The sequence below is a fragment of the Ostrea edulis genome, chromosome 10 (genome assembly GCF_947568905.1).
Source record: "Ostrea edulis chromosome 10, xbOstEdul1.1, whole genome shotgun sequence".
In the NCBI taxonomy this organism is placed as follows: Eukaryota; Metazoa; Mollusca; class Bivalvia; order Ostreida; family Ostreidae; genus Ostrea; species Ostrea edulis.
This window is the reverse complement of record NC_079173.1, coordinates 7,285,100-7,302,183: the sequence shown is the minus strand read 5'-3', so window position 1 is coordinate 7,302,183 and position 17,084 is coordinate 7,285,100. Positions and strand designations below refer to the sequence as shown.

General features: G+C 34.7%; 1 protein-coding gene across 6 annotated transcripts in view; it reads right to left on the bottom strand.

Moving 5' to 3' along the window:
* The window catches only part of LOC125666672 (equilibrative nucleobase transporter 1-like), a 42,263-nt gene extending 29,480 nt beyond the window's left edge, over positions 1 to 12,783 (bottom strand). The window contains exons 1-2 of one of the 6 annotated variants that reach the window (XM_056151789.1): positions 12,721 to 12,783; positions 12,491 to 12,609 (exon numbers count right to left, since the gene is read on the bottom strand). The gene's annotated coding sequence lies outside the window, so the exon portion shown is untranslated. The other 5 variants (XM_048899867.2, XM_048899865.2, XM_056151786.1 and 2 more) reach the window with 5 other exon arrangements.
* Positions 12,784 to 17,084: the final 4,301 nt, after the last annotated feature.

Here is a 17,084-nt window from a genome sequence, read left to right as displayed (position 1 = left end):
GGCCCATGCTATGTTTGGAAGTTTGCCAATATGGCCATCGAAAAGTGTTGTCAATGAAAATATGCCAGAATGATTTAGAAAACATATCCCTCCACAAGAGTGATATTAGACTGTATAGATATAAAAGTTCAGACTCCTAGATCAAACGTCCTCAACTCTAATACATACTCAAACTACAAAAGCCATACCACTTTTAATGGTCTTGTTGGTATTACACCCAATGGAGCTGTATCGTTTATTAGTTCCTTATATACTGGAGGGATTTCCGCAGCTAGATCTGGAATAGTTGATCTACTTGAAGCAAATGATGAATTTAAGTTTCTTGATATCTGACCTGCTTGAAGTAAAACATTCTAGCCTAGTTAGTCCCCCTGTTTAGGACCCAAAGGCAAGTTTTTCAAGAAGGAAGTCGCTACAACACGTCAAATTGCGCGCCTTAGGATTCATGTAGAAAGAGTTATCCGTAGGGTAAAGGAGTGCCATATCTTTGATGGAGTAATCCCTTTGAACTTAGCACCATCAATAAACCAAATATGGACTGTTTGTCATTCTCACAAATTTCAGGGGACCCTTATTTTAAGTTGCCATGTACTGGTGCTTTGTTTTTTAGCCTACGGAAAAACATGTGTTTGTTTACTATTACATGCTGAATATAGGGTTGGCACTAAAGTCGGACTTTTTCTTAAATTTTGGAATATATTGTTATTTTCAAGAAATCATGTAATCTACTAAAGACTGTTTCATTAAGGTGTAACATGTTTCTTTTAATTTCTGTATGAAGAATTTACAATATTCTTTTTTAAATTATGACCATAAATTGGCAAAAACAGATGTTATGTTTGTTCAATGAATTTTACAAATATTAACAGGGTCGGCAGAAAAACATGCATGGACGGTCGGGTAATCGTAAACAAACATTTTTTTTTCTTAAGCCTAATACATGTTGTTGTTGGGTGTTTTTTTTTGTACCTTTAATTCATGTACTCATACTATTAAAATTTTCTTTAAAATATTTATATAAAAGCAAACAATAACATATACATACATATACACACACATGTACATGCAGATATAAATACATATACATGTATACATATACACCCATAATAGATTATTTTAAGTTATATAAATGATTCATAATATTAAAATATATTTATATTCATATATATATCAAAGTTTTGAGTGGGTTTTTTATAGAAGAAAAGAAGACAGGTTAGAGATAAAAGTTTCAAAGTATTTTAAAGAGATGTAACACATAGAGAGAAACAGGACTTTTCATAGCTTATGATGAATGTTCAATTTTTTGTAAGGCATTTTCAAACATTTGTTAAATTCGTTGTACTTACAATTTTTCAGTAAATTAAATTTTTCAACATATAATCAACTAATTACGTTCTTTTTTAGGGTCTCAAAGCTCAACCTTTTAGTGTTTGAGCTCCAATTTCTTCCAGATGTTTTGGTTTTCCTCTAAAACTTTCAAGGATTCTTCATTAAAATTTTCTTCCAAAAGTTTTATTTCATTTTCTAAATTAGTTTGTGTTTCTTTTTGGTTTTATTTTCTTCTTATATGTACTATAAGAGATTGTTTTTCCTCTAATATTCATTAATAGTGTGTTTAAAAATAAGTGGTCGGGGATCTGAAATTCTATTTCAGCATTATTCACCTCATTTACATTTTCCAATTGGTAAAAAAGGGCCGCATATTGCATTTTTGTTTCCTTAATTTTGGATTTTACTGAATTTACATATTCTATATCTTTTAAAGGGGAGTTGTCAAATTTCCACAATCCCTTTCCGTGTTTAAAGTCTGTTAATTTTAAGGTCAAGACTACTGGAGTGTGATCAGATCTGTAACTGTTTCCATGGTCAACTGCATGTATAAAAGGAGTTAAAGATTCCGATATGAGGAAAAAGTCAAGTCTGGCTTGCTTAATGGGATTTCTTTTTCTCCAAGTGTATTTCAATTCGTCAGGATTTAAGACACGAAAAATGTCGCATAAATTTTGATTCTCCATAAGATGGATAAGTTCCATACGGACTTTGGGGTTGTTTAAGAATTGTAGTTCATTGTATCTAATTTTTTTATCCATCACTAAGTTGAAGTCTACTGCTATAATGATGTTCTGATCATTCGATAATGGTTCTAGTTTTTTAAATAGGTTACAGTAGAATTGGGGTTGATCCGCATTTGGGCCATAGACATTTATTAATGTAAATTAATTGTTTCTCATCAATTATGATTTCTGCATTTATGAAGTTTCCTTCATTGTTTATCACTGTGTTTTTTATTTGAAATTCAAAATTATTTTTGAATAGGATTGCTACACCCCGGGAGTTTGATTGGTATGAATTGAATATTCCTTTATATCCCCACTGTGAAAGTATAATTCTCTCTTCATCTTTTGTAAAATGGCTGTCTTGCAGGAAATAAATATTGAAAGTTTATTTTGCGAAAATAATTCAGAACATCTCTGCGTTTCTTATAGTCACTTAGATCCTGACAATTTACAGTTAAATTTGTTCTAGATATTCATGATAATTTTTGAGTGTTTTATCCATAATCAGTAATGTAAAAATTTACAACATTCATCATAAGAAACGAAAAGAGGGAAAGAAGAATAGAAAGGCGAGAGAAAATAATGTAGATACTTTTGACAGGAACAACTGATTCAGTGCCAGTGAATAGTCATAGGAACATGGCACTGGGTTTTTAAAAAAAAGTTTCCATAGTTTTTATAATAAACATCTTTTCCTAATAAAAGGTTGTGTATTAATGCAAGGTGAAGATAAAGAACAGTGATCAATCTCATAACTCCTATAAGCAATACAAAACAGGGACCCCTGAACACACCAGAGGTGGGATCAGGTGCCTAGGAGGAGTAAGCATCCCCTGTTGACCGGTCACACCCGCCGTGAGCCCTATATCCTGATCAGGTAAACGGAGTTATCTGCAGTCAAAATCAGTGTGCCAAGAACGGCTTAACAATCGGTATGAAACACGTCAGACAGCATTTGACCCAATGCGAGGTTGTATTGACGAACTAGATCGTTATAATGACCATAGAATTATCTTTAGAGTAGCAGATCTGTGTATTTTCATGGGTTTTCAAAGCTCAAAGAAACGAACATGTTTTTTTAACGTAAATGGTAATAGTCTAAATCTAATAAATGTTGTATGATCTTGTTAAGTAGTTTGCGAGATAGATTTAAAACTTTATTAGCAGGATCCAAGAAAACACATAACTCTGCCATCTACTCTAGACACATCGAGCGTGGTATCATTTAATCCTATAAATAGTGCACTGTAATGCTAAAATTGAAACAATTTTTGTTTTCATACCGTAAACTGCTAGATAGTAACCGGAAATAGATGGCGCAGTGTAAATTGCTAAAACCATACCCAGTTGGCAAAAAAAGGATCCGGGATACCAGATCGTCAGATATGATAATAATAATCTGTATAGTACTTACAAAAAAAATCTGGTAAACCAGATCGCCAGATATAATTAATAGCTAATAATAATTTAGATATAACGACGTAATACTTATTGTTCAATAATAAATTCACATTATGTCTAACCACTAATTTGTGAATAATTAAATCAGGATACTTTGGGGATCCTGAAAATATCTCTAAGGGCTTGATTTACCTGCTTTACAGATGATACCTTAGTGGAATGCGATGTAAAAACGATTCCCATTGCCCTCGATCTGTTTACCTTGATGGATTTCGGACGCGTTTTTGTCACTGGGATCTTCAAGAATGTCGCATGTTTCTTTTAATTTCTCCTATGGCGAATTTACAATATTCTTTTTAAAAGTATGACCATGAATTGGCAAAAACAGATGTTATGTTTGCTCAATGAATTTTACCAATATAAACAGGGTAGGCAGAAAAACATGTAGGGACGGTCGGGTAATCGTAAACAAACACTTTTTTTCTTAAGCCTAATACATGTTGTTATTTTTATTTGGTACTTTTAATTCATGTACTCATACTATTGACTTTTAATACACACTGTGTAGTGCATTTACAAGTAGCTTGTACTGTATAATGACCAACTTTTTATTTTGAGAGTTTCTATTCAAACACCAATTTGTTGTATATGTAGAAAAAATGTTATCCACCAATTGTGCTTCAGTTTTGAACATAACATGAATTGGAAGTTACCAATGCAATGACAGTGCATTACAAAACCGTCTGCATTATATGACTATCATCATTGTTAATTTCATCAGCATGTATTGTTACTCTGGAGTAAATATCTGTTATTCACCTTCAAAATGAAAACAACTATGGAATATTTTTTTTAAAACCATTTTTTGTTTTAATTTTGTCCAGGCTTCTTCAATTAACATTCTTAATAATTTCAAAACATTATTAATGAATGATAATTCATAATTGTTTGCAAGGATATTAATACCAATTTTGTCAGGTCAGCTTTCAATGTTCATTACTCAGATTTTTAAGAATAGCTTCACAAGGTACGACTACGATAAACATACATGTGCATTTTAAAATATGAAGCACTATACAATATGTCCCCAAACTTGTACAGTGTTATCAGAAATAGCAATATAATTGTCTTGGTAAACTTGTAGAGGTATATATGCTTTTCAATGATTGTACATGAATAAATGTTTACATTTAATTGTCACATGTATTGACATTGAAGATGACATAAACCTAATTGCAAACTAGTAACAGTGTTTACATTCTATTGCATATTTGTGGGAGTACTTCTTCAAAGTAAAATTTGCCCAGAGTAGACTGCATGGAAATCCATTGCTCCTGGCCAAATGTAATTCTTTCCATGTGGAAATCTTGTCTGCACTTGACAAAAAAGTCACACCACTTTAATCCAGTAGGTGCCATTTTGGCCCATGATTTGAAAGTAATAGCAATGACTGTTCTTCAATTTATAGGACTGATTGGTCTTGTTCTGTACCAGGAACGCATTCAGTAAATGAATCCTTACTTGGACATTTTATTTCTAGAAGTCCATACGGAGGGACTGCATTTGGCTTAAACACTTTCCTATCAAGTGAAGTACCAAGTTGTGGAGCACTCGGATTTTTCACAAAGCCACAGAGATAAACACTGTTTCCAGTTATTTCACTGTATGCCCTTGTTGCTGCAGGCTCATTCACAATCCCAAATTTCATTTGGGCAGTCATTATGTTTTTATGTTCTTTGACTTTAAAAGTCTCAAGGCTAATGCATGAAAGTCTGACTTATGGGAACATACATCCTTGAAGACAAAAGATGTTAATCTGCCGGTTTTGTTCTAACATCATGCCATACTTTCTTGTGACTTTGAAGTCGTGTTTGCTCCTCAACTTCATAACTGGTGGACTCATCAATTTGCAAACCCATAAATTTGTTGAATTGATTTTCTGGTAAAACTGTTTGATATGAAGGTTGTAATATTGGTAACGTAAATTTAGGAAACACTACGTCTGGATGATTTACTATGTCCGTGAGGGTTGTATTCAATTTCTGTTGGTACGACAAGGGACACCCAAAAGGAACAGGGCCAAATGATGAATCTACCTTTGGTGGTGGCGTTGAAAGCAGGATGTTGAGGATCTAGGAGGGTAAAATTATCAATTACTGTTGGTATTATTTTACATGTAATAGAATTTATAATTTCCAAATTATACTATTAAGATTACTTCCTGTACTTGTAAAAACTGGTATTTTAGAAGGGATATAGAGAAGGTGTAAACTTTACTTCAACACTAATTTAAATTTAGAACTCGATTTTATTTTTAAAACAAATTACCTGAACATCACTTTTAATCGCATTCAAGTTATGGGATGGGATAAAATTCTCAACTGGGCAGTAAACATTAGGCAATATTCCTTCTGTAATGCGCTTTTTCCTTTTGGATGGGCCTCGCTGTGGCTTCACTTTGCTGATTTTAAGAGTGTCTACACATTTAGGTGCCAATCCTTCCACCCTACTTGGGATATGTCAAGTTTGCTCTGCACAGGATGAACAGCTGTAAAAGCATTATACCGGTACATAAAAGTTCCATGGATAGTATGATACAAAATATCAAGTACCTTGGCATAACTGACATTTTAGTTATTTAAAAACTGCTACATACATTTCATTGACATTGAAGAGTTATATATACCTGTTAGACCAATGTTTTGTTAGTGAGAAACTTGGTAAAGGAGACCTATTGAGTGACTGCAGTGACCACTCCCTGCTTTCACATTCTGAACCAACAATTGAGCACGAGGAAGTGTCTAATGATATCTTCACCTGAAATATTTGTAAACGTGTAGCCGGCCACTACTGCATGACACTTGATATCTTTATCTTGATGTAATCATATGTCAAAATATGGTATTCTAACTATTGAACACTATCTTTGATCACACATTACATGAGTGATTTAATTGAAGGTATTGAAGATTAGTATTAAATTCACTATCAATATATACATGTACATGCATGTATGTCACAGGGATATTGCCTTTCAATGTTTTGATAAAATCAAATAAATAATTCAGCATTCTCTTTGTGACATTCAAAAAGAAAATTCAGTTGTGAATTACATGTTTGAAAATTGTTGATTTACATTTTCAGCAATATATTGTTGTCTACTGAAATATATTTCAATGTTTACAACCACCATGCACTTAACTTTCAAAACTTATCTTTGATAACAAAATAATGTTTAACACAATTCATTTCATCAAACAAAAGAAACTTAATTCAACTTGAATTAGTTGAAAATTTTATCAGATTTTAATACCATTTAATTGTTTAATTTTTCTGTATCCATTTATAAACTTCATGTATATATATAAACTTTACTATACTAAGTAAATTCAAACAAACCATACACTGAAAATCATAAACACAACTTCATCATCATCAAACCATTTGAGCATAGGGTGCATCATTTTTCTTCATTGAAGGATATGCTTTGGATCTTATCAACATCATCTTTCCAACATTCTGGACTATATTTCAAATTCGATATTTTTTACTTGGGGTATAATTCCCACAAACATCATAACATGAAAGCGGTGAAAAAATCAGATGGCGAATTCATACTATCGATATTTTTGACCCAAATGTTCATATCAAAAGCATACAATTGTCATGAATCATGATTATTGGTATTTATGACGCGAACTTATCATTAAAAATGCATTTGTTTATAATTCAAAATGATTTCTAACAAACAGTTATATTAACATGAATCATACCAGTATTCTCAATTAGCTAACAGAGATACTAATTGCTATGTTTCACATACCTTCTACGTCGTGTATGTATCCCTCAATAAAATTTTAATAACCCTTTCTCTGCTTTGCCCTAGGAATTCTAGCAATGTTATCTGCCCAACTATCGATCATGTCTTGTGAAATTGGTGGCAAAAGTCTAAGATTTTTACTCCATTCTTTTAGATCTACTTTCACATTCATTATCCGATCGGCTTCCATGATGATTAAGCGTCCCTAGACACCGGTATGCGCTGAGAGCGTCGATTTCGTTTCAAAATGGCCGCGGCGTGAATAGCAAGTATTATCTCCGTTCACACTGTCATAGCCGTGATTGTATGCTTAAAACACTCGCACATTATCGCGTAGCTCGTAGCGAAATAATCTGAGGATTGCAGATTGGGAAAAACTGACAAAATGGCCAATCAAATTAGTATATTGACACAGAAATACCTGTTGTTAAGGCGGATTTCGTTTAATATATAGCTGTACGTCACAGCTGCATGTCGACCTTGAACAAAATTATAACAATCACCAGCCACAACTCCAGTTCTCACGTGGACGATTGTGTAACAACATGCATTAACAAGCATTCTGTTGTTTTGACAATAAATTGTTCTTATCGTTGTACGATCGCATGTCTTTCTTGATGGTGGGTTGTACGATCGATTATTACGCCGTTGCCGATTGCATAAATTCTCGAGAGATGTACCGATCAAATCGTCATTTACTTTCATCTTAGGATTAGAGCAATTGTTTTATTATGACAATGAAAATGACTTCTGCATTTGAAACATTCTTTTTCATAAAATAAAGTACGAAATTTCACTTTGATATCAATAGCATGCTACATTTCGGAGGAAATATTAACGGAAAATAAAACAAAAACCAGAAAATAGTTCAGCGTACAATGTAACGGTAACAAGAGGCCCATGGGCCACATCGCTCACCTGAGTCACCTTGGCCCATATCTGAAGACTTTCCATATTATATATTTGCATGTAAAACCTTAGTCCCTATTGTGGCCCCAACCTACCACTGGAGGCCATTATTTTTACAAACTTGAATCTGCACTATGTCAGAAAGCTTTCATGTAAATGTCAACTTCTTTGGCCCCATAGTTCTTGAGAAGAAGATTTTTAAAGATTTTCCCTATATATTTCTATGTAAAACTTTGATCCCCTATAGTGGCCCCAACCCACCCCCGAGGGCCATAATTTTAACAAACTTGAATCTGCACTATGTCAGGAAGCTGTCATGTAAATCTTAGCTCTTCTAACTCAGTGGTTCTTGAGAAGATGATTTTTAAAGATTTTCCCTATATATTTCTATGTAAAACTTCGATCCCCTATTGTGGCACCAACCTGCCTCTGGGGCCATGATTTTAAAAAACTTAAATCTGCACTATGTCAGAAAACTTTCAGGTAAATTTTAGCTCTTCTGGCTCAGTGGTTCTTAAGAAGAAGATTTTTAAAGATTTTCCCTATATATTTCTATGTAAAATTTTGATACCCTATTGTGGCCCCAACCCACCCCCGGGGGCCATGATTTTAACAAATTTGAATCTGCACTATATCAGGGAGCTTTCACATAAATCTCAGCTTTTTTGGCTCAGTGGTTCTTGAGAAGAAGATTTTTAAAGATGTTCCCTATATATTTCTATGTAAAACTTCGATCCCCTATTGTGGCCCCAACCTGCCTCTGGGGGCCATGATTTTAAAAAACTTAAATCTGCACTATGTCAGAAAACTTTCAGGTAAATTTTAGCTCTTCTGGCTCAGTGGTTCTTAAGAAGAAGATTTTTAAAGATTGTCCCTATATATTTCTATGTAAAATTTTGATACCCTATTGTGGTCCCAATCCACCCCCGGGGGCCATGATTTTAACAAATTTGAATCTGCACTATATCAGGAAGCTTTCATATAAATCTCAGCTTTTTTGGCTCAGTGGTTCTTGAGAAGAAGATTTTTAAAGATTTTCCCTATATATTTCTATGTAAAACTTCGATCCCCTATTGTGGCACCAACCTGCCTCTGGGGGCCATGATTTTAAAAAACTTAAATCTGCACTATGTCAGAAAACTTTCAGGTAAATTTTAGCTCTTCTGGCTCAGTGGTTCTTAAGAAGAAGATTTTTAAAGATTGTCCCTATATATTTCTATGTAAAATTTTGATACCCTATTGTGGTCCCAATCCACCCCCGGGGGCCATGATTTTAACAAATTTGAATCTGCACTATATCAGAAAGCTTTCATATAAATCTCAGCTTTTTTGGCTCAGTGGTTCTTGAGAAGAAGATTTTTAAAGATTTTCCCTATATATTTCTATGTAAAATTTTGATACCCTATTGTGGCCCCAACCCACCCCCGGGGGCCATGATTTTAACAAATTTGAATCTTCGCTATGTCAGGAAGCTTTCAGGTAAATATAAGCTCTTCTAACTCAGTGGTTCTTGAGAAGATGATTTTTAAAGAATTTCCCTATATATTTCTATGTAAAATTTTGATACCCTATTGTGGCCCCAACCCACCCCTGGGGGCCATGATTTTAACAAATTTGAATCTTCGCTATGTCAGGAAGCTTTCAGGTAAATATAAGCTCTTCTAACTCAGTGGTTCTTGAGAAGATGATTTTTAAAGAATTTCCCTAAATATTTCTATGTAAAATTTTGATACCCTATTGTGGCCCCAACCCACCTCCGGGGGCCATGATTTTAACAAATTTAAATCTGCACTATGTCAGAAAGATTTCATATAAATCTCAGCTTTTTTGGCTCAGTGGTTCTTGAGAAGAAGATTTTTAAAGATTTTCCCTATATATTTCTATGTAAAACTTCGATCCCCTATTGTGACCCCAACCTGCCTCTGGGGGCCTTGATTTTAAAAAACTTAAATTTGCACTATGTCAGAAAACTTTCAGGTAAATCTTAGCTCTTCTGGCTCAGTGGTTCTTAAGAAGAAGATTTTTAAAGATTGTCCCTATATATTTCTATGTAAAATTTTGATCCCCTATTGTGGTCCCAATCCACCCCCGGGGGCCATGATTTTAACAAATTTGAATCTTCGCTATGTCAGGAAGCTTTCAGGTAAATATAAGCTCTTCTAACTCAGTGGTTCTTGAGAAGATGATTTTTAAAGAATTTCCCTATATATTTCTATGTAAAATTTTGATACCCTATTGTGGCCCCAACCCACCTCCGGGGGCCATGATTTTAACAAATTTAAATCTGCACTATGTCAGAAAGATTTCATATAAATCTCAGCTTTTTTGGCTCAGTGGTTCTTGAGAAGAAGATTTTTAAAGATTTTCCCTATATATTTCTATGTAAAACTTCGATCCCCTATTGTGGCACCAACCTGCCTCTGGGGGCCTTGATTTTAAAAAACTTAAATTTGCACTATGTCAGAAAACTTTCAGGTAAATCTTAGCTCTTCTGGCTCAGTGGTTCTTAAGAAGAAGATTTTTAAAGATTGTCCCTATATATTTCTATGTAAAATTTTGATCCCCTATTGTGGTCCCAATCCACCCCCGGGGGCCATGATTTTAACAAATTTGAATCTGCACTATATCAGAAAGCTTTCATATAAATCTCAGCTTTTTTGGCTCAGTGGTTCTTGAGAAGAAGATTTTTAAAGATTTTCCCTATATATTTCTATGTAAAATTTTGATACCCTATTGTGGCCCCAACCCACCCCCGGGGGCCATGATTTTAACAAATTTGAATCTTCGCTATGTCAGGAAGCTTTCAGGTAAATATAAGCTCTTCTAACTCAGTGGTTCTTGAGAAGATGATTTTTAAAGAATTTCCCTATATATTTCTATGTAAAATTTTGATACCCTATTGTGGCCCCAACCCACCCCCGGGGGCCATGATTTTAACAAATTTGAATCTTCGCTATGTCAGGAAGCTTTCAGGTAAATATAAGCTCTTCTAACTCAGTGGTTCTTGAGAAGATGATTTTTAAAGAATTTCCCTATATATTTCTATGTAAAATTTTGATACCCTATTGTGGTCCCAATCCACCCCCGGGGGCCATGATTTTAACAAATTTGAATCTGCACTATATCAGGAAGCTTTCATATAAATCTCAGCTTTTTTGGCTCAGTGGTTCTTGAGAAGAAGATTTTTAAAGATTGTCCCTATATATTTCTATGTAAAACTTCGATCCCCTATTGTGGCCCCAACCTGCCTCTGGGGGCCATGATTTTAAAAAACTTAAATTTGCACTATGTCAGAAAACTTTCAGGTAAATCTTAGCTCTTCTGGCTCAGTGGTTCTTGAGAAGAAGATTTTTAAAGATTTTCCCTATATATTTCTATGTAAAACTTCGATCCCCTATTGTGGCCCCAACCTGCCTCTGGGGGCGTGATTTTAAAAAACTTAAATTTGCACTATGTCAGAAAACTTTCAGGTAAATCTTAGCTCTTCTCGCTCAGTGGTTCTTAAGAAGAAGATTTTTAAAGATTTTCCCTATATATGTCTATGTAAAATTTTGATACCCTATTGTGGCCCCAACCCACCCCCGGGGGCCATGATTTTAACAAATTTGAATCTTCGCTATGTCAGGAAGCTTTCAGGTAAATATAAGCTCTTCTGACTCATTGGTTCTTGAGAAGAAGATTTTTAAAGATTTTCCCTATATAATTCTATGTAAAACTTTGATCCCCTGTTGTGACCCCAACCTACCTCTGAGGGTCATGATTTAAACAAATTTGAATCTGCACTATATCAGAAAGCTTTCATGTAAATGTCAGCTCCTCTAAAATAGAACACACTTCATTCTCTTGCAACTTTTAAGCTTAAGGAAGTCCGCTCCTGACTGGATCTGTAAGAAAAAAAATGCATGTATTTAAGAAAGGGTCCAATCCTGAACCAAAATCGAGGTCCAATCCGGCATGTTTATCGTAGAAACGACCATAGTCCAATCCTGCACATAAGCAAATGTTCAAGTCAAGATATTTATTTAACCAAGGCGATTTAAGGAACAAATCGCATACACTGGTTCAAATTTTCATCAAAAGATATGAGCAGAGTCTATTTTACCGAAATTATCATTCTTAATATGCATGAAAAGAAACATCTTCGCCCGCTTCGGGTTCTATCGAGGCAACATCGTAAACTTTGATCAATGAATTTACAGTTGTACGTGTACATGAGTAAGAATTCCAACAACCAATCAACTTATTTAAATTCATAAATTCGTCGTCTAATAAGTCGGTAAAATGAAGAGTTTTAGGAGCCTACCTTTGTTTGGAACTGCCGTCTGCCATCTTGTTTTGTCCAATCCTGCACACGATCATGACAGTGAGACAACGGACAATTTTTGATCAGAAAAGCTCACTTGAGCCTTCTGTTCGGGTGAGCTAAAACATATCGAGAACATTTTTGAAATTTGAAAAATAAGACATTTCAATTATCATTTCTCAATTCATGTTCAAGGCCTTCAGAGAAAAACAAAATCGCGTCCTACTTACGTGAACCTCTGCAATGCGTATACTGTTTAAAAAACTAGAACAGCGTATGCTGTTCGTGACTCATCGCTCAGCTCTAGGGGATATTGTTAAAACGCGGAACGAAAAACGGAACGAAAATCGAAAAATATGCATGAATACGGTCATATTTTATTACACGGACGGCGTATTGTAAACTCGACAGACTACTTATGAACAAAACAGGAATTATATTTCTTGCGAATTACAGAGAATGTGATATCATCCTTGAGGTTCCACTTTTTCATATACTTTAAAAAGTTATACTAATGCATATTTATTTTTCAAAAACTTATACTAATGCAAATGTATTTTTCAAAAAGTTATACTACTGCATATATATTTTTCAAAACGGTACACTAAAATTTATGCATTATGAGAAGTAATCACTCACCTGTTCATGTAGATACCACTCCCTTTGTCAATTTTTGACCCGCCACACCCACCCCCTCCCATCGGCTTGTGACAGTATGTAAACGGGGGGGGGGGGGGTTAAATAAAAAAGACGTGAATTATGAATTAACTTTTCAAATCTATTAAATTTGTCTGGATGTGACAGTCAACAAACGATCTTACGCGGCTATCAATTTAAATGAGGTTTTCAGACACACACACATACCACATACACATGTACCACACACACACACACACACACACACACACACACACCTAAAATAACGCTCAAAAAGATTAATAGCCCTTTTTAATTGAACTTACGTTTAATTGAACTAGACATTCTCAAAATCATTGAACTTGAATTTGATTGTAGTTGAGTTATGTACCTGGTACAGTGGCGGATTCAGGATTTCCAAAAAAGGAGGGGACATGTACAGTTGTATTAGTCAAAATACTCAGCCATTTTGGATGACAAATCTGAGGTTTTACTCACATCGTTTCTGATGCCTTATAAATTTGTGGCGCAAAAAAGAGGGGCTCTAAGTCCGCTGCTGTGGTATACATACATGTACATTTGTATCAAATCAAATTTCAAAGCAAACGAGTCAAAGCAAACGAGCAAACGGTGTGGATAGATAGACTGCCTCGTTTGCGATCGATTTGCGTAAAGTGAAAGTTCGTACTTGTACCGGTATCCTGTGAATTAGTAATAAATCCAAAGAGAAACAACGAGAAAGAAATTGAAACATAATCTTTGTAAACCAATGTGAAGTATATGACTCTCATACTTTAAAAGGAATTCACAGATCTCTTTCATAGTGTATGAAGTAGCTAAAAAAAAAAAGTAACGAAGAATTGATGTTTGAATTGAAGTAAAACTTAAAGTTGTTTCATTATCAATTAGATTAATTAGATTAGAAATAAACTGCCAACAACTCTAGTTTATTTAAGACTGGAGTTGCAACGGTCACTATGTCTCTGTTAGTTTATTTAAGACTGGAGTTGCAGCGGTCACTATGTCTCTGTCAGCGGTCACTATGTCTCTGTTAGCGGTCACTATGTCTCTGTCAGCGGTCACTATGTCTCTGTCAGCGGTCACTATGTCTCTGTTAGTTTATTTAAGACTTGAGTTGCAGCGGTCACTATGTCTCTGTCAGCGGTCACTATGTCTCTGTCAGCGGTCACTATGTCTCTGTTAGTTTAAACGAATTGGAAACTAAACAGAATACGTTCAAATCGTCGACTTTAGAAGGTCATGAATCATTGTTGTTTTAAACATACTGTACGGTCATTTTACTATTATTATAATGCATGTGTCATTACGTCCGAGAATCGTGTAAGTAAATATATTTTTAAAAGATTTTCGAAAAGGGAAAAGAATAATGTCCAAGTTAGGTTTTTTCTCAATACATTTCATCATAAACAATGGTGCCGGAATCATTTGAATTTATCTAATTATTTGAATCGTTAATTTGCTTTTTATGTTTTACATTTAGATTTTAATATATTCTGATATATTACGAATTTTCTGAAATATCGTGATACTAGCACACTGTTCGTTGTTTACACAAAATGCACATATTTTCAAATCATTATTATTGCATCATCACTAGGTTAGCAGATATGTCAATTCAGTGTACTAGTTACTACTACGGTATCGAAAATCATTTTGCATATGTATCATCTCATCTTTGCAAGCCAAGGATTGCTTTTCTACAAGAGAAACGGGGCGGAACGTAAATCCTTGGCTAGCGAAGATGCATAAGATAGAGATCCCTCTAACACAGTTTAGACTAATAATTGTAAGTTGTTGTCTCTTTAATTGAATTATTGACGTTAATGCCCGCATTAATTTATTAGATAACCGATTCAACTGTTGACTGCAAAAATAAATTTCAATAATTGAATTTGAATATTTAAGTATTTATGATACCCCATTAATATAAGTTTATATTATACCTCATTATGAGAATTCTCTGCAACGCGTAATCTGATTGGTCTAGAGAGTCACGTGCCAGGGATGACAAAACTTCATATCTCCCTCTCAAACATCGTATCTCCCCATCATATTTACCTCTTGGGCAGCCTCGTGCATTTTCCATATATTTTACGGCAAGGTAGACGTATTGACGTCACAATAAGTACGAGTCATTATACTTTCATGGTTCAAAAGGCACAAAATGCGGGTCTCTGATACACAGTTAAATCGCCTGGTTTTGGTTGATACAAAAACAAGCAAGTAAATCAGCATTCAAGGAGAATGGAAATACAAAAACTGGTTATCATTCCACTGTATTTCGCTGTTTGTTCCTTCTACCGTAATACGTTAACGACGCGGTGTTACCGTTAGGGCGATCTCAGCTATATGCAATTTATAGATGAGCGAACTCCAATTTCAAATGCACCTTTGTAGTCTTGCTTTCTTTCGGTATAATAAACAATTTATTGCATGATAGTGAGAGTGATATAATAGGGTTATTGAACTTATATTGGTGAATATTGGCACGAGTTGGCTGTCAAAATGCACGAACTTGCGAGTGCATTTTGACAGCCAACGAGTGCCAATATTCACCAATGTAAGTTCAATAACCCTTTTATTATATACCTAAAGTATTTAGTTGCTAAATATCCCTTTTAACTCAAAATACTCCAAAATAGACGAGAATTCATCAGTTTGCTTCATGCATCAATGACGGGTTTAATATTGAAAAGTTAAGAAATGCATGCTGATATTGCACACTTTCACCTTAGATTGTTAGATGCCAATATTGATGAATTCTCGTCTAGTTTGAGTGAAAAGGGATATAATTTAACAACTAAATACTTTAGCTATATAATAAAAGGGTTATTGAACTTATATTGGTGAATATTGGCACGAGTTGGATGTCAAAATGCACTCGCAAGTTCGTGCATTTTGACAGCCAACTCGTGCCAATATTCACCAAAAATATAAGCTCAATAACCCTATTATATCACCCTCACTATCATGCAATAAATGTATAATGTGCATTGATGTTATTCTATGTATAAATAAAGACACTATCTATGCTACATGTACATCGTATTACATCTAAGAAAATATAGGATTTATAACTATTTAGATTTCCGTTCCGTTCGGTTTTCCGTTCTGCATTTTAGCAAACCCCTCTTGGCATGTCTACAATAACTGGCGTGACTGTTCACACAATGCCAGATATTTCTTTCTATCCCAAATGAATGAGAAGAATTTGCGCTTAGATGAATTGGATAAGCATGTATACTCGGGCGGATCCAGGAATTGCTGTTACGGAGGCGCCACTTTATAAGGCAGGGAATCTGGGGGCCGCCTTGAGGCCCCCAGTGGGTCCAGGGCAAAGCTCTAGAGGGGGCCCAGGGGGCGAAGCCTCCGGGAGCTCCTGGATTTTACAGATTTATAGGGCTTGAAATATTTTCTATCATTTTTGATAAGGTGAAATTTGTAAAATGACGCAAATTTTAAAGTTTTTTTTAAAAAATTACGTTCTCCCAATAAAGTAATTCAAGAGATCAAAAGATTTTGTCATTGATTTCTCCGGGAGTGGTAGAAATTATTGCTTCTTTTATCGTTTAGTACATTTTTCTAAACAAGATACCACGATTTACCTTCAATTTGAAATTCTTACGGGAGAGAGAGAGAAATAGAGAGAGAGAGAGAATTACTTTTTGCAATGATCAGTAAGATTCTGAAGATTTGAAATGAAAGCGCTAAAGCTTTACTAAATGTCTTCGTGTGTCTTTTTTATATTTTACCGAGAGACAAAGACAGACAGACACACACACACACACACACACACACACAGAGAGAGAGAGAGAGAGAGAGAGAGAGAGAGAGAGAGAGAGAGAGAGTAGGGCCTATAATTTTACCAATTCTGCAATTAGTTACTATCCCACTGCAAATTATCTGTTTGGTTAAAGACTTCAATAACACAGTGAAA